This window comes from Haliotis rubra, unplaced genomic scaffold, assembly GCF_003918875.1.
Source record: "Haliotis rubra isolate DU_JTF1 unplaced genomic scaffold, ASM391887v1 Scf84, whole genome shotgun sequence".
Lineage (NCBI taxonomy): Eukaryota > Metazoa > Mollusca > Gastropoda > Lepetellida > Haliotidae > Haliotis > Haliotis rubra.
Window position 1 is genome coordinate 1,952,519 of NW_025767568.1, and position 16,594 is coordinate 1,969,112.

At 39.5% G+C, this 16,594-nt stretch overlaps 1 long non-coding RNA gene across 1 annotated transcript in view; it reads left to right on the forward strand.

Moving 5' to 3' along the window:
* Positions 1 to 14,499, forward strand: part of LOC124262469 — a 28,791-nt gene extending 14,292 nt beyond the window's left edge. Inside the window, exons 2-3 of the long non-coding RNA XR_006894599.1 lie at positions 9,275 to 9,278; positions 14,416 to 14,499. This is a non-coding gene — a long non-coding RNA (uncharacterized LOC124262469). The remainder of the gene's footprint in view (positions 1 to 9,274; positions 9,279 to 14,415) is intronic.
* Positions 14,500 to 16,594: the final 2,095 nt, after the last annotated feature.

The window sequence follows — 16,594 nt, forward strand, 5'->3', positions numbered from 1 at the left end:
TACTGGCGATTTTCCAGAATCATGGAATATAGGTATGATTTTGCCTCTGTTTAAGTCGGGTAAACGTTCCGACCCCAACAATTATAGAGGTATTTCTATTCTGAATGTCACAGGTAAATTGTTCACTATTGTCATAGAAAAGCGCCTTAGAATTTGGTTAGATATAAATGATCTTTTATCAGAATGTCAAGCCGGTTTCCGCCAAAATTACTCAACAGTTGATAATCTATTCATATTGCAAGCATTGTGTTCAAAATATTTATGTAAGCCGAAAGGAAGATTCTATTGTGCTTTTATCGATTTTAAAAAAGCTTTTGATTACGTTGATAGAAAGAAATTGTTATATGTACTGCTTACTAAAGGTTGTCATGGAAACTTGTTTAACGTCATTCGTAATATGTACTCTTCTGTAAAGGCTTGTATTAAAACTTCATCTGGTAGAACAGAAGAGTTTTCCACTTCTAGTGGTGTGAGACAGGGTTGCATATTAAGCCCAGCTTTATTTGTCTTCTTCATTAATGAACTTGTAACAGAAGTATATAAAGAGTGTAGTTATGGTGTATTTGTGACACAGGATATTGTTGATTTAATGTTACTTCTTTTTTGCTGATGATGTTGTCATGTTTTCATATACTGTTAACGGCCTACAGAAACAATTAAATGTACTGTCTTCCTTTTGTAAGAAATGGGGTTTAGAAGTCAACTTACAAAAAACAAATGTCATTGTATTTAGAAATGGAGGTAAAATTGCTAAGCATGAACACTGGGTATATGACAATGTTCCTCTAGAAATTAAGACATATTATAAGTATTTAGGATTAGTTATATCTTCTAGATTGTCATGGTCAGTATCTTGTAAACAATTAGCATGTCAAGCCTCTAAAGCTGTCATTCCAGTTTATACATTTTTCAAAAAACTTGTAAATGTTCCATTTTCCACAGCATGTTCTATTTTTGATGGTAAAATTGCGCCGATTTTGTTATATGGGGCAGAGATATGGGGCACAAAATATAATGAGGCAATAGAGAAAGTCCAATCATCTTATTTTAAATGCTTTTTACGGGTTGGGAAGTTTGCTTCAAATAAGGCCACTTTAGGCGAAACAGGGCGTTATCCTCTTTTTATTCTCAGCCAAGTTAGAGTGGTTAAATATTGGTGTAAATTACTAAAGATGGAACGACAACGATATCCTTATCAATGCTATAAGTTATTAAAAAACTCTTGATGATAATGGTAAGACCAGTTGTAACTGGGTTTCAAATGTTAGATTTTTGTTGTTTACTTGTGGGTATTCTTTTGTTTGGATTGCGCAAGATTTTGGTGATGAAGAGTTATTTCTATTTTCATTAAAACAAAGATTACAAGATATGTATTATCAAACCTGGCACAATAGTATTTCATCTTCATCCTTTTTATGTCATTATAATTCGATTAAGTCAGCTATAGAACCAGAGAAGTATTTAACATCATTAGAAAATAAGGATTTGATAAGAGCCATGTGTAAATTTAGACTTTCCCTACACAATTTTAATGTCAATTTTTCCAGAAGGTATAAACAAGACAATATTGACCTAATTAAATGTGCAAACTGTAAATTGGGTTTTATTGAAGATGAATTCCATGTATTATTAGTTTGTGATAAATATAAAGATTTGAGAGAGAAATATCTTCCACACATTAAACATGTCCATAAAAACTATATGTTAATGGTAAATTTATTAAACTCTCACAATCCTCTTGTTATACATGCAGTTGCAACATTGTTAAAACATATATTTATTGCTAGATAACAATTTCAATTTGTGCTCACGTGACATTAAAATAATACATTATATATTAACTGTAAAATGGGCCATAAGGCCGTATATTGCCGAATAAAGTGTCTGTCTGTCTGTCTGAATCCCATTCACGCCCAATGTGTTAAATATGATTTCGAGGTAAGGTATGATGATATGACAAGACGACTTAAAGAACTCGCAAATTACGAGGTCTTCCCCAGCAGTTTTATTATTTTTAAGTTTGTTAATACTTGACTGGATTTCCTCCCGGCTAATGGGTGCACTGAATATATCCTTAGTTATGTCATGTGCCTGGCTTTCAGGTATAAATATGCTGTCACCATCATCTACGAAGTCACTAGGAATCACACTGGAGTCCCAATCAAAGAGATTCTTAAAGTAGTCGTGCCAGGAATTTACTGTGATGGTATTTTCAATTATTTGCGAACATGAAATGTACTTTAGCTTTCGCCAAAATAATTGGGGATTGGTAATTGAGTCCGAAAGCTCACCCATATTTCTGTTTTCAAATGTACGCTTCGCATCTCTACACGCAGTTTTGTAGATATTTCTTGACGAAATATATAAATCCCGAGAAAGCGTGTCCTTATGCTTTCTAAATCTGTTAAGGTAAATACATCGCTGATGTTTAAGTCCTTGACATGTGTTGTTAAACCAATCTGGTTTTCGTTTGGACGATGTAATTGTCCGCTTCATGCACTCCGCTGACTTAACTATTACATCACTGAACATTTGTATACCAAGCTCACAATCGGAACACATTACTTCTGTTGCATTCTCCAACTCGCTTGACAAGCTCAAGAGGTTTGAAACAAATTCGCCTTCCTTTTCGGGTTTCCAAATGTACTTAACAATAGGTATATTTATAGACATTTCATTTATAGCTAGCTGTTTGCCATGTCTCGACAATAGATCAAACGATATCGGAAGATGTTGTGATTCACAACGGGAGATAATATCAAATCTTGACATCTGATTAAGTACTGTAGCTGACCCGATCACATAGTCAATCACACTACATCCTGCCTGACTTATAAAAGTAAAATCACCTTTATCCTTGTCTGTACCATATCTTCCATTTACAATGTGGATGTTAAGCAGGCGACACATTTCTAAAAGACTTTTCCCAAATGTGTTTATATGGGTATCGCAAGATATTCGTGTAGATGAGAATCCATCGTTTATAAAGTCATTTAAATCTTCGCAATCATCCGATATGTACTCATAGTTGTCATTGCTAAAATCTGCTTGTTGGCCAGTTCTCGCATTTAAATCACCCACCAGAATGACATCACTGTACGCAACATTCGCAGAGTAATCGAAATAGTCATTGAATAGAATATCGATACCATTATTGGAATAGATACGTGAAGAATACCAGTTTGATCTTTCTGGTTGTATGTAAGCAAATATGAACATTCTATCGTTTACAGTGGAAAACATTCTTTTGTCAAACAGGGCAAATATCGCATTTACTCCTTTATGAATGTGTTTAACATATGGCTGGTAACATTCTTTGACACAAAGCAGGATACCTCCAGATAATCTGCCTGACTCTGACAGTCGTACACCTGGGATATGGTAACACTTGTATAAAGGAAACGATGACACTATAGTACTGAGATCACAATCAGCAACCCATGTCTCTGATAAATGAACAATGTCATATCCTTTAAGAAAGTTCATAAAGTCATGGTCATGTAATTTATTGGACAGTCCAGATACGTTCCATGTTATGAATGAAACGTCACTACCTGCATCAGTCAATTTCTCTGACAGATCCTCATGGGTATGGGTTGCTTTGGCTTGGGCCCGGCCGCACCCCTATCTGTACTCCCGATCCTTTCTCGTACGCCTCCTAGAGCTAGCCTGTACGGTGCTGGATCTGGGTGATTTGCGTCTAGCCTCTTGGGGTCCGTCGATCTCGTGGCTGCTAGGGGCACTGGCACTGGCTACGACAATAAGTTTACCGTTTTTGTAGTATCCTTTCTTTCCCGTATCTGATAGCTCCTTTAGTTTCTCTCTCTGTTTAATGGTTAGATCGTTTGCTATACCAATTTTATTTTCCTTTAGTTGATTTCGTTTTTTCAGAGCCCATATTTTGATTTCGGTATCCCAAAATGCAACTATAAGGGGTCTAGGTTTCCTGGCCTGTTCACCACCAATCGGGTGGGCACGTTTAATGTCGCTGGGTTGTATGCAGTCCTCAGGATCATTACAGACAGAGTTCAACACCTGCACTGCCTTGTCTCTGCAGTCACTATACGACTCATGTTGTTCAGTCTCAGGGATCCCAAATAACACAATATTGTCTCTGCGGCTGAATATTTCCAGTCGTTCCAGTCTGTTTTCAAACTGGTCAAATTGATCACTTTGGGATGCATACTTATCTTCAATATTGTCGTTAACAGAGTCAATATCTAATCGCAGGACATGCTGATCCTCACTCAACCTACTAACATCACTCTTCAGCTCAGTTATTGAATTCGTAAGAGACTTCACGTGTTCCTGCATATGTAAAACTTCTTGTTTTAGTTGCATGACGTCCCCTTGAATAACATTCTTCATCTCGGTGAGGGCAGATAATAAGTCAGCTTTCATACTGTCAAGGGCTGCTTGAGTGACTGGGCCAGGGTTTTGTTCTACGTCACCACAACACAATAGCGCTTTACACCGAGCTTCCCCTAACAGTATATTACGCACGAGAAGTTGCTCGTGCTTGTGGTTGATACAACTTGTCATTGACACAAAGCCATGATCTACAGATATACTTTCGTACTTCAAATCAAATCCAAGTAACCCCCTTGTTACTGAAAAGGCAAAGTTCAAAACGACTGTTTGGTGAATACTACCGAGCAGGCATGCAACAACAAGAAGGCTCACCATTCTGTAGTTGTACTCGGTTGTTGTTGACCAGTTTGTTTCTGGGTTATACACAGTTGCCATCTTGTCAATCTGGCTCCAGCCAGGTCGATGTGTGTACCTTCCGATACGTTGTCTCCACGTTGTTATATCCACCATTGTAGTCGACAGAACTCAAAGCACCTATGTCTGGCGCGTGTTTGAACTATTTGTACGTCGTGTCTGTCTTCAATTTGCTAATTTAGAACGTTTCAAATGAGAGACGATGTTGTGGTCAACCACTCCACTTGACGCATGCGCAGTCAGTGTTGATGAAGTGGATACAGTTGCTTTGTGACTGACGGCAGAGGGTGCTCTCGTAATTGAGGCATAAGATGTATTTGGTTCTGGTGTGGGAACAAGAAGTTTCTTAGCATCACCAAAACTGATATTCTGTGTAAATTTAATTTTATTGATCTCCATTTGTTGCTTCCAGATTGGACATTGTTTAGAGAAAGAAGAATGTGTCCCAGAGCAGTTGACGCATTTCTTAATGGTATTATTGCAATCCTCAGTATCATGAGTTTTCTCACTGCAATGAGCGCATGTTACCGAGTTAGTACAGTTATTTGCACCGTGTCAGTACTTCTGGCATTTGAAACATCTCAGTGGATTAGGAATAGAGGTATCAACACTGATATTGCAATATCCTGCTCTAACTGATTTTGGAAAGGTTGGAGAAGAAAAATGGAAGAGATAAGTATTAGTAGGTTGTGTTTCAGAGTTTATTCGGGTTGTAAATCTTTTAACGAAAATCACTCCTTGCCCTTTCATTTCCGATACGATGTCGAGTTCAGTCATATCAGCAAACAATCGATGTCGATCTCTGACAATCCCTTTGCTCGTGTTCAGAGCTCTGTGTGGAGAAACTGATACCGGAACTCCAACAAACAACTCGGTTGACATTAGGTTGCTCGATTGCTGTTACATTCTATAAGAAGGGAGCCTGCACGCAATCTTTTGATATTCTTTACCTCACCTGTGATACTATGTATACCTTTTGATACTGCAAAAGGGTTTAATTTTATAGCTGAATTGTCTAGAGTCTCGATCACGAGAAATCGTGGCCAATATTCGATTGACGTGGACGGTCGTGGTTCATCATCATCATCATCATTGTCAAGAGCCAACGCCTTCTGGGCATACGACTCTAGGCAAATTTAACATTTGTTGAATTTGTAAATCAATAAATATTTAGTGAAGTAAGTGGACCAATGCCCTTATCAGGATTATTTACATCAATCAAATTTGTGCAATTTCAAATACAATGCACAGGGCATGACGTGACCAGCCGATTGGTTGAACCACCCGTCTTGGTGAAGTAAGGGGCGAAGTGGTGTGTTGGGCAAAGGAACACTGTTCCTGGACCCAGTGCCCTCAACCACCAGACTCCCGTCCTCCACCGACACAGGGGCGTAACCCACGGCAAACGGGTTGGTGGACCAAATATCCCCCCGGGTCCACAACGGGGGGTCGAAGCACCCACCACGAGGAGGTGGCTCTTCACTGGTGAAAAAATTAAAAAATGGAACGTTTTAATTTACTTCGAAAGTTTTGGGACTTACGTAACTCTCAGGAAGACAATAATTTTGCAGTACTTTAACCCCCCTCGAGGATACAGCCACTAACGGCTGAGGGGATGATGTAAATCAAGCTAGGGTCCATACAGGAAGCAAATGTACTGTAAGTCCCCATGGTCTCTAGTATTGTGATCTACCTTCAGTCGTTGGCAATCTATAACCTGTTTTTATATTGTATTGTCATTTACAGTTCGAATATTTTAGATTTAGTTGCTAGTTGTAAGTGGATATCTGTGATACACTAGTAGTTTTAGTGTCCTTTGTCAACAGGTTTTTTAATGTCTTACTTCATTGATCTTCAATATAATTATAAACTGTTCTCGTCACGATATGGCTGAAATATTGCGGATGTGACGATAAATATGAACTCACTCACTCATTCTAGACAATATAAAAACGGGCTGCATATCACCTACAACTGAAGGTAGAGCACCATGCTAGTGAGAATGGGGACATACAGTTCTTTAGCTACCTGTATGGACCATGCTGGATTTACACCATCCTTTCAGATTACGTAAAAAGCCCTTTAAGGTTGGACATTGAACTAATATCTCTTGTAATTGAACCCGTGAAGGTCCGGTTTAGAATATTGATCTTCAGTAACCCATGCTTGTCGTAAGAGGCGACTAACGGTATCAGGTGGTCAGGCTCGCTGACTTGGTTGACACATGTCATCGGTTTCCAATTGCAATGCTCATGCTATTGATCACTGGATTGTCTGGTCCATATAGCTGGAATATTGCTGAGTGCGGAGTAAAACAAAACTCATTTAGTCACTCTTGTAATGGAAAAATTAAGACAGCAAACAAGCCATGCTTGACCACGCATGGAACGCTTACAATAATGAACAGTCCTGTGTGATGCGATGTGTAATAAGATAAACTGTTACACACACTGTCACCATAACCAGAGTGTCAAATGGATGTCATTTCACCTTCCTCATATACCACTGACATTGTCTGTTGAAGAACTTGTAAAACATAACAAGAAGACAATATTAAAGGGGAAGTTATATGAATGGATCACTGAAGATCCGTGATGACAGCAGGTGTTTGGGTAAAGGATAAGCCTGTCTTGTCCCCCTGGTCGCACCCGTTACTCACACAAGTTACTAAAAATTATGTAAATCCAGAGACAGATGAACAACAATGTTGTTTCCTTTGCTGTGAGGTTGACACAATACTGCCATGCTGTTGCATTGTTAATTGGATCTCTACTGACTACAATTTAAGAATGAGTAGACTTCTCAATGCGTGAAAGGTCTACCACTGAGTAACCTTGTTAATTGAATGCAACCAGAATAATGTAACTTGTGTTTATACTATGTTGGCTGGTGTTGCAAGAATGCATCACCAGATATCCGTTCAAAGTGAGGCTGTCATGTTCATGTCATGTTTTGTCGTTTTGTTGACGTTTTTCAATCCGTAATCGAAGTCTTGCACTTGATGTCTGAATATCACACTTTTAAACCTAGAGTGTAGTTTCATAGTATACGTACTCAGAGCTCTTTCGTGTTATGGTCCATTAGACTATATACAGTCGTGCGGGTAGCTAATGCAGTGTACAAAATGTGAAGGTCTTGTAGGAAACGTGTGAATTTCGGCGACCCGTAAAGTTAATTAACGGCCGACTAACAGATACGTGGTACATTAAGCACACTTTGAAAATATAGTGCCAGAATTCAAAAACAAAATGAAATCAGATGTGTGATGCACTACTGATCAAGTCGTAACATTTGTAGTTATAACAAACTGTTAAATTATACCCGGTATTTCTTCAATTATCAATAGGCACCCGTGAAGAGCCACATCCTCGTGGTGGGTGCTGGGTAACGCTAAGCGCTCTTCAATCCCCCGTGGCACCCATGAAGGGCCACCTCCTCGTGGTGGGTGCTGGGTAACCCTAAGTGCCCTTCGACCCCCCGTTGTGGACACGGGGGTATATTTGGTCCACCAACCCGTTTGCCGTGGGTTGCGCCCCTGTGTCGGTGGAGGACGGGAGTCTGGTGGTTGAGGGCACTCGTTCCAGGAACAGTGTTCCTCTGCCCAACACACCACTTCGCCCCTTACTTCAACTAGACGGGTGGTAGAACTGGCCCGGTTCTATCAATCGGCTGGTCATGTTAAGCCCTGTACATTTAAATTTTGCTGAACAAATTTTAAAAATTATTTCAAATTTTTGTCAGTGATCTTGGCTTCAAGATGATATGTTTATATTTTCATTGTACAACTGCGATTTAGTATTATTGTGATTGATTAACATGAATGTCATCAATAAAATGTTCTATGGAAATAGAGTCCTATGTCCAGAAGGAAGTGGCTCAAGGGCCAATCTGGTGGAATAATTGCTTGTTGATTGTTCTGCTGGAGTATATCATCCGGGTATCCTTGGTGCTGCAAGTCGGAAACCCACTTGTGATTAGCATTGTCCTTGTGATACTCCATGGTTGGTGGGGAGCCCGGATGATGAATCAAATTAAACTTACCATGGATTACCAAACCCCCACAAAAAACCCCAAACGTCCACTAGATAATGATGATGAGCAGAGACCTTCCAAATCAACAGAAAATTGGCCACGTTTCCTGGTTCTCGACACTGTAGACGAGACACCACTAAAGCTGAATCCTTTTGTGATTTCTAAGGGTATATATGGCATCGCAGGTGAAGTAAAGACCATAAAACGCTTGCTTTCGGGATCATTATTGATTGAATGCCTTCGGAAACAACAAGCTGCAAACCTCATGACTACAGAAACATTTGCTGGAATCCACATTTCAGTTACTGCGCACAGAACACTGAACACCAGCAAAGGAATTATAAGAGACAGAGATCGTTTGTTGGCCGACATGTCAGAACTGGACATCTTATCCGAAATGAAAGATCAGGGAGTGACATATGTCAAGCGATTTACCACCCGCAAAAACAATGACGTAATTCCGACAAACACGTACCTCTTTTCGTTCTCTTCACCAAATCCTCCAAAGTCTGTAAAGGTTGGTTACTGTAACATCACAGTTGCTATTTACATCCCAAATCCCTTGCGCTGTTTCAGGTGCCAAAAGTATGGCCACGGTGTCAACACTTGCACAAAGCCTATAACATGTGCTCACTGTAACGAAAGTTCACACGTAACTGAAGATTGTGAAAGTGCCTTCAAAAAATGCACAAATTGTTCAGGTAATCATTCCTCCTTTTCTAAAGACTGTCCCATATGGAAAAAACAAATGGAAATAAACAAGGTTAAATTCACTCAAAACATTAGCTTTGCTGATGCCAAAAAGCTTGTTGATTCAACAGTTCCAAATGAATCATATGCATCAGTCGTCAGGACACCCTCCGAAAGCTTGTCAAAAGTAAATTTGCCAGTATCCAGTAGTTCAATAGAGTGTCAGACTCGACCTGGGTTACAAACGATACCCCTCACCTTCTTACACCTGAACAATCTAGTCAGACTTCAGAGTCGGTACAAACCAAAGTTCAGGATGAAGTTCAATTATTGTCCACTCAGAAGACTGGATCTGACACAATTTCAAAGAGTGTGGTCAAAAGTGTACAGTTAAACCTAGGACGGAAAGTGTGCAGAAAAGTGGTAGACCCTCTGAGGGTTCAGAAAACCGTATACAATTATATAACAAATACGGTTCACTCGAGGACATGGATGTGTCAGAAAGCATCCATCCCATGGCACATAGCTCGTCGCCCTCGAAGAAAGTGAGGGGTAGGTACCCTATCAATCCACCTAAGAGATAGGTCGTTTTACTAATATCGTGCAGTGGAATTGTAGAGGTCTGAGGACAAATTTTAATGAACTACAGCTATTAGTCCAGGATCTAACACCATCAGCATTCTGTCTGCAAGAAACGCATCTGAAACAGACGGATAATTTTACTTTACGCCAGTTTACAGCCTTTCATCATTATTCTCCTCTGGGTGATAGGGCCACTGGAGGATCTTCTATCCTTATACGACAGGATGTTATTCACAGTCCTGTTACACTTAAAACTAATCTCCAAGCTGTTGCAGTGCGACTTACTCTGGGTGTAGCATTTACATTATGCTCTGTATTTATTCCGCCCTCATGGGCACTTCATCAGACTGATCTACAGTCACTCTATGATCAGCTCCCGAAGCCCTGTGTTATTATGGGTGACCTAAATGGTCACAACCCGCTCTCGGGTGGTAAAAACACTAATACTAAAGGTAAAATACGGGAAGATTTTATCTCCAATAATGACCTATGTATATACAATGATGATTCAAGCACTTACCTGCATCCAGCAACCGGAGCCTATTCTTCTCTAGATCTGTCTCTTGCAGACACTAACCCCCTAAATGAATTTGATTGGTCTGTCCTCTGTGGAAGTGACCACTTCCCAACTATTCTTTCAGAAATAATTCCATCTGATTCTCCATCATATACAAGATGGAATTTTTCGAAGGCTAACTGGACTTTATTTCATACTATATGTAAATCGAAACTGCGACCTGAATGCTTCAGTGACGAACCTGATCCAATTCAGATTTTTGCTGACGTTTTAAAGGAAATAGCTAATGAATATATACCGAAATCCTCTACAGCTCCACACGTACGGAAACCATGGTTTAATATAGACTGTAGAAAAGCCCGAAAAGCGAGGAAAAAGACAGAACATTATTTCCGCCATCATCCAACTGTCCATAATTTAAATAAATTCAAAATACTCAATGCGAAGGCCCGTCGTACCTTCAAACAAAACAAACGACAATCTTGGAGAAAATATGTCTCCAAACTTAATTCACGCACACCCATGTCTAAGGTGTGGAACATGATTCAGAGAATAAAAGGCAAATGTTCAAAATCTGCTGTTCACCATCTTAAAGATGGTGATAATTTAGTTACTGACAAATCAAAAATTGCAGATAAAATTGGCAAAACTCTTGCCAAAAATTCATCATCGGCAAATTATGTCCCTGAGTTTCAGAGATATCAGAAGCAACAGGAAAAGACAAAACTTAATTTCGAATCACATAACGGTGAAGATTATAATGAAGTGTTTTCATTACATGAGCTACATACTGCTCTTGAGCAAGCTCATGACACTGCAGCGGGTGATGACAATATACATTACCAGCTACTAAAACACTTACCGGAACCATGTCTGATGACACTTTTAGATATATTTGACCAAATATGGACGTCTGGAGAATGTCCTCCTTCATGGCGTAATGCCATTGTAATCCCAATACCAAAACCTGGCAAGGATCATACAGATCCATCGAATTACAGACCGATCTCTCTAACTAGCTGTGTTTGTAAAACCATGGAACGTATGGTGAATAATAGATTAACTTGGTATCTTGAAACCAATAACCTTATAACCAATTTTCAATGTGGTTTCAGGAAAAATCGTAGTACCATTGATCATTTGTTACGTTTAGAATCCTTTGTTAAAAATGCTATAGTAAATAATTGTGAATGAGTGAGTTATTATTTAACGTCACATCGGCAATATTTCAGCCATATCGTGTATAGTAAATAAACAACATGCTGTATCAATTTTCTTTGATCTTGAGAAAGCTTATGATACCACCTGGAAGCATGGCATTTTGAAGGATTTACATGATTATGGTTTGAGAGGCCGTTTGCCTCTTTTTATATCACGGTTTTTAAAAGACAGGCAATTTCAAGTCCGAGTGGGTTCAACCCTGTCTGACCATTATAATCAGGATCAGGGTGTCCCCCAAGGAAGTATTTTGTCTGTCACTTTATTTAGCATTAAGATTAACAGCTTGTCCAAGGTTTTAAACGATTCAATTGATGGATCACTTTTTGTGGATGATTTGTAATATTTCTTGTCGCAGTAAAAATATGCATCTTATTGAACGGCAACTACAGTTGTGTTTAAATAAAATAAATAAATGGTGTCTTGAAAACGGCTTTAAATTTTCTAAATCAAAAACTAATTGCATACATTTCTGCCGTAAATATAAACCACATAACAACCCAGAAGTGTTTTTAAATGGCATTCCCATCAAGGTTGTAAAAGAGGCCAAGTTCTTAGGTCTCATTTTCGACTCCCATTTAACTTTTCTTCCGCATATCAAATCTCTAAAAACTAAATGCCTGAAGGCACTTGATTTATTGAAAGTCGTTTCTAATTCAAAGTGGGGAGGGGACCAAACTACCCTCCTCCACCTCTATAGGTCACTGGTCCGCTCGAAGCTTGATTATGGCTCCATTGTTTATGGTGGAGCCTGTAAAAGCAACCTCAAACTCTTAGATTCAGTCCACCATCAAGGTCTTAGACTTTGTCTTGGGTCCTTCAGAACTTCTCCTGTTGACAGTCTTTACGTCGCGGCAGATGAACCTTCTCTTAACCAACGCCGTATAAAATTATCTTTACAATATATTACAAAATTATATTCTAATGAGTTTAATCCTGCATTTCACTGCATTTTTAATCCTCTTTATGAGGATTTGTATAACAAAAAACCTTCTCTTGTTCGGCCTCTTGGGCTCAGAATTAAGCCATTTATTGCTGCTGCTGGCATTGAGCTGGAAAATATAGCTCCTTCCCGTCTTCTTTCTTCTCCTCCTTGGCAATTGGTTAGGCCACAAGTCGACCTAACACTCACTCATTTAAAAAAAATCAGAAACTAATGACTTACTATATAAACAAGAATATAATCAATTAAAAAGTAAATATAATACATATAAATCCTTATTTACACATGGGTCCAAGGATGGTGGCGCGGTTGCTTGTGCCACTGTCATTGGGTCCAAAACAATATCTTCCAGATTACCCAATGACAGTTCAATTTTCACAGCAAAAGCAAACGCAATACTAACAGCTCTTAAATATATTAATAAACACCGTAAATATAAACAATATAATCATCTTTTCAGATTCTCTTTCGTGTCTTCAGGCTATTAAAAATCTTTCTTGCAAACATCCACTTTTATTAGAAATTATTGAATTGTACAATGAACTTGCTACTGGCCAATGCGACATCGTCTTTTGTTGGTTACCCAGCCACGTTGGCATTTCTGGGAACACAATGGCTGATATTGCTGCTAAGGCAGCACTCAACAAATCTGTGACACCACTTCTGATCCCATACTCTGATTACAAAGCTGCTATAAGATCTTATATCCGTGATCTGATGCAAAAGAAGTGGGACACCCAAGTAGGTATCAATAAATTACATGCAATAAAACCCTATATCGGTTACACTTACTTGGGTTGTCAGTCCAGATTTGAAGAGGTCATTATGCGACGATGACGCATTGGCCATACCAAATATACTCATGAATATTTATTGAAAGGCGAAGATCCTCCGTTTTGTATCCCTTGTGATGAAAGGATCACAGTCAAGCATGTCTTGCTTGACTGCATTGAATATTCCATCACAAGTGATATCTATTTCAAATCCAAAACTCTGAAGGATCTTTTTAATAATGTCAGTTCTCATTTAATTATTGCATTTTTAAAACAATTAGATTTGTTAACAGATTTGTAAATAGCTAAATATTTTATTGTTGGTAGTTTATATTAGTAACTGAGATTGTTAGTGGCTGTACCCTCAAAGGGGGGTTGACGTAGCGTAAAATTATTGTCCTCCTGAGGGGGTACGTAAGTCCCAAAAACGTTCAAAGTCAATTTAAGTGTACCAGGTTTTTAATCGTAGAATATATGTGCTTTTAATTTATGGCTAGATTTCTCTTCTGTTGCCAATGGCTGAAGGGATTGTGTAAATCCAACTATGGTCTAAAGCACATTTTTATATTGTATTGTCTTCATAAATAAAATAATTTTACATGTTCATGCTAGTTTTAGAATCCATCTGTGATACTCTAGTTATTTTACAGTCCTTCGATGACTGATTATTTAGCAACTTTAATTTATTGTTGATATCAAACATTTCTCGTCACTATATGGCTGAAATATTGCCGATGTGACGTTAAATATTAACTCACTCAATCCCCCGTTGTGGACCCGGGGGGTATATTTGGTCCACCAACCCGTTTGCCGTGGGTTGCGCCCCTGTGTCGGTGGAGGACGGGAGTCTAGTGGTTGAGGGCACTGGTTCCAGGAACAGTGTTCCTCTGCCCAACACACCACTTCGCCCCTTACTTCACCTAGACGGGTGGTAGAACTGGCCCGGTTCTATCAATCGGCTGGCAACGCCAAGCCCTGTGCTACGTCTATGTACTATTGCACCAAATTTTGAGAATTATACAATGATGTGTTTAAAATCTTGGCAGAGTTGTAACTACACAAGTTCATGTAAGTTTTTACCTAGAGTCGTATGCCCAGAAGGCGGTGGCTCATGGGCCAATCTGGTGGAATCATCAATCTTTTAATTTTTCTGCTAGAGTAGATCACTGGGTATCCTTGGTGCTGCAAGTCGGAAATCCGCTTGTTTTTAGCATTGTACTTGTGATACTCCATTGTGGGTGGGGAGCTCAGATGATGAAATCTCTACACTAACCATGGCTTATGAAACCTCCACCAAAAATACAAAACGTTCTCTTGAAATGATCCTGATGATGATGACCTTAGACCGTCCAAATCAACTGACTATTGGCCACGCTTTCTTGTGATTGAAACTGTCGACAAAACACCATTAAAGTTGAACCCTTTCGCGGTTTCCAAGGGTATTTAAATGGCCACAGATGAAAGCTGATTCTATTTGCCATTCCATGTTGGTCGGCAGAGGATTTATCACCACAGTGGAGAACGAACCACTGATGCATCTGTGGCAACGCACCACAGTGGAGAACGAACCACTGATGCATCTGTGGCAACGCATAACTGATTTGGTGGGGGTTCAGTCACGGTTTGGGCAGGGATAACTCCTACTCTACTGCACCTGGGCGACGGTAATCTTACAATATTCCAAGGACGTTAAGTCGACGTCTCTACAACAGCAAGGTGGGAACATGTGCAGCTGTTGCAAATGCCAACCCGTTATTGACACTAACGTGTATTTCCCTATAAAGGACACTTCCTAAAGTCATGCGTTATGTGGTTTCCATACTGATTTATGGCATTTTCATGGCATGTAGAGAATAAACACAAAGTGCTTTCATTCGAGTTATTGTTGTCTTTTCTGAAACTAAAGTTAGAAGAAAAAACCGCCATGTTTTCACTCATTGTCAGTCTCGTGATTTCACACTTCGCCTTTGGTGAGTATAATATACATGTGAGTGAGTGATTGAGTTTAGTTTTACGCCGCACTCAGCAATATTCCAGCTATATGGCGGAGGTCTGTAAATAATCGAGTCTGGACCAGACAATCCAGTGATCAACAGCATGAGCATCGATCTGCTCAATTGGGAACCGATGACATGTGTCAACCAAGTCAGCGAAACTGACCACCCGATCCCGTTAGTCGCCTCTTACGACAAGATAGTCGCCCTTTTATGGCAAGCACATGGGTTGCTGAAGACCTATTCTACCCTGGATCTTCACGGGTCTAATATACATGTATTTATGGTGAATGTAAAACTTGTTTTAGTCACAATATGGCTGAAATATTGCTGAATATGAACTCAATCATTCAATGAGATAACATTGCCCTGCTTGTTGTGAATGGTAAAGGGGGCAAGCGCGGTACTGAACAAGTTCCAATACAGATGGCGAGTCCCTGTGAAATCCAAAAGTGACTCCTACTACTACTGTTAAATGTGGAGGGTGCACCAAGCGCCACTTAATACCTATTCTTGCTTTAGTGTACGCTCATTACGCCCATACACCAGATGTATCCACTAGCAACACACTTTGTTTTATACGGGTATGTTTTGGACAAAAAGTAAGACATGTGATTTTTCTTGCTTTGTTTAGTATACAAAGCGTGGGGATTAAGGTCTGGAGTGAGTAAAATTGGTTTTACACCACTTTCAGCATTGTCCCAGCAATGCGACGGCGATGGACACCAGATATGGGCTTTACACAGAGTGGGGAATCGAACTCGGGTACTCCGTCGCCCTTCAGTCTAGAATCCATACCCATCTTCCCAGGCTTAGTGACCTGGTTAAATAATGTCCTTGTAACCCAGCGGCTAGTATTCACAACATCGATCAGTTGACTGCATCTCACAACGGGACCCTTGAAAGTCCGTGTTGAAATTTATCTTCAGCAAGTCATGCTTGTCGTAAGAGACGAAAGGTGAATTTGTAGAAACATGTCATCATATCCCAATTGCGTAGATCGATGTTTATGCTGTTGATCACTAGATTGTCTGATCCAGACTCCATTATTTACAGACTACCGCGATATAATTAGAGTTTTTATGAGTGTGGCCAAACCAAAATGAAGGAATACCAACAG